This window comes from Gavialis gangeticus, unplaced genomic scaffold, assembly GCF_001723915.1.
Source record: "Gavialis gangeticus isolate Ggan-Ray unplaced genomic scaffold, GavGan_comp1, whole genome shotgun sequence".
Lineage (NCBI taxonomy): Eukaryota > Metazoa > Chordata > Crocodylia > Gavialidae > Gavialis > Gavialis gangeticus.
In genome coordinates, this window is record NW_017729026.1 from 419,656 (window position 1) to 422,710 (window position 3,055).

Genomic DNA, 3,055 nt, shown 5'->3' on the forward strand with positions numbered 1-3,055 from the left:
TAATCTATGAATCTATGAATCTATGAATCTATGAATCTATTATTACATTTGAATAGATAGATAGATAGATATGAATTTTTCATAGAAATTGAAAATGTTAAGGAAAAAACATTTGCCCCCCCAAAAGGCCATTCTTCAATTTAAAAAAAGATTGAAAAATTGATGAGAAATATTACCTATACACACACAGGGTGTATCCCCGTGAGATATGTGTTTCCCCAGAGACAAAAATTGCAGCAGCACAAATTTCTAGTTCTCCCTGGAAACACCCCTGCACATGCACTCTGGCATGTGTCAAATTGCTCTGGGTTGAGTAGAGAAGCCTGGAGCCAACACCTGAATTGGCCCCAGCAGCCTTGGGGTTCTGGGGGCCTCCCAGAGCTGCAACAACAGTGATCCAGGTGTATGGCGCCTGGCCAGCAGCATAGCTTTGCCTGGCCAGGCTCTGGTTTTGGGCCCACATGCACATGCTGCGCCATGCTGCTTTTTTTTGTGCAGTTTTTTTCCTTGACACTGGAATAAATACTGCGGCTAGCTTCTGTGCATACAGCGAAGATGAATTCTGGTGCCTTTTCCACTTGCCCTTGCTCACACACATAGAGTTAGTTTCAGTTTAGCTCAAAGTATGCAAGACACATAGGTTGAAGGTTGAACTTTCATGCAGTTAGTAGCTGCCACACATATATAGCCCACTGGCCACATGAAGAAAACCTTCCATAACTGCTTTTAGCAACAGACACCACAAGTTGTTTCCTAAACACATAGGAAGTTCTTCAAGATGGGAAGGTGATGGCAAGGAAGAAAGAGCACAGAAATGAGGTGAAGGAAAACTCTACCACTTCTAATATGCCTAATATTATAATAATACTAATACTTCTTATACTTCATGGCAAAGAGTATTATAAGGATCACAGTCACAAGTAGCAGAGATGTAAGCAATTATTGAGAAATCCCAACAGTTGTTTGTCCTTAGTTATGAGTCCTGAAAATATCTACTGACATGCTGAATCAGCTGACACCTCTGCCAGGCAATGCTACATGAACAGGGAAAACAAGCAAAAGTGGGTATGTAGCTTGGGTATTAATAAAGTCCCTTTGGCTCCAACAAATTGCTCTACCATGTGTTAATACTTTTTCCCAGAGTTATCAAGTAATCCCTAGCTGCAGAGCTGCTTCCTTTGCATGCTATCATATATTTATAAAGCTTTAAAGCTGAGATCATTATATCATCAGAAGTGGAATATCTCTCTTGATCTTCCTGTTCATACTAGTGTTTCAACATGATTACAGAGCACCACTTTAATCCTGCACAATGGTGCTACTAACTTCAGTATGATTGCTTCTGTGAGTGTTTCTTTTAAGGACACACTTCAGTCAGATTACATAAATCAGATTATTATTAGAAAAATGGAATAGCCTTTTATGGTCCAGCCTGGAGATGGACTTGAACTTGTTCTGTCATTATAATTATTGAAAGCAGCAATTGGGCATATTTGCCAACCCTAATGATAAAGCCTTTACCTTATTTCCTTATTATTTTGGCTTTTTTGAGTAAAGACAAGGCATTTCCAGTCATGGCAGCAAAGCAAAATTATTGAACCAAATTAAAAAGATAAAGAAACAACTTCTATTAGGAAGTACAACTAACACAAATGTTGTGGGATGTTGGATCAAAATGCACCACTCTGGGTTATAATTATTTGTTGTTACAGGGCAGCTTGTTTCATCTAAAGAGTGGGGAGAAGATTTTTTTAGGAGGCTTTTGTAACAACATAGACTTCTATGGCAGAGCTGAACTCTTGAGTTGCTCTTCTAAAATGATATAAAAATGAGCTCCATAACAGTTCACATTACAGTTATAAATATAATAAGGACAGGGAAGACACAGCATTAAGTCCTGGCTGGTTTATAAAAGTGTTTTGCATTTCTACAAAGCAAGTGAAAATCCATAAATGCTGGATGGGATCCAGTGAAATTTCCCTATGATCTAACCTGTTCAGACTAGTTTAGTTAGCCTGACTTGAAGAGTCAGGGAAGAACAGTCACAATGCTTACTGACTGGCTGCTTTTCTGGGAGCACCAACACAGGGTGTAGTTGGAGAATATAACTAGTGATGGCACAAAGTCAAAGCTACATCTTAAAAGGTCCTGGGCATGCATAAAACCATGTTTGTAAGGTCTGTGGACTCTTGAACCATTTCGAAATACAACCTTGTTGAATACTGAACCACAGTGCAAACATGGTCCCTCTTCTATATGCTAAACTATGTGATGGGTCAGAGATGCTGTACAATTTGAAAAAGAGAGAACACTAGGAAATCCCAAGGTATTATCCTGGCCAGTGTTACTTTGCATTTAGGAATGGCTTTTCCTGCTGCTTCATTTACTTGTTATTGGATATATCTGCCTCCATTTTCAAACTGCAGTTAAAATATTAAAGATACAAAAAAAAAGCAGGTTTCAGGCCTTGCTACATTGTTATATGGAAGAGGGAATCATGTAGCCATAGGTGACTGGTAAGGGAGGCATGGGGAGACATGTGCCCCCCCTGAGACTGTCCGCTTCTACCGCTGGCTTCTGCAGGCAGTCACCACTCACTACCCTGCTGGCGCCGATGCTGCCACCCACGAACTGTGCTTCCCTAGTTTCAGGAGGGACCAGTCACTCATGCAAGTGGCAGTTAAACCTCAGGACTGGAAGTTGACTTTTTCTGCTTAACTCTATCACAAAACTGAGGAGTCATTTTGCCGAAGTCACTAGGTAATCTCGGTGTTCTTCCATGTGAACCTCATGCTTACACTCCCTCTTCTGCTAGAGAACAATAGCTGCAGAAGCTGTGATTCATCCTCTGATTTCTACCTAGGAAGAGAATCTTTGAAATCTCTAATCTCCATTGACTGAGGCTTCCAGTGAGAAGGCACGTTTACACATGCACCAGACTGCACTGAGCAGTCATAAAATCATAGAAAATGAGGGCTAGAGGGGACCTCAGGAGGTCATCTAGTCCAACCCCTGCTCACAGCAGGACCATCTCCAACTACACTATCCAAGCCAT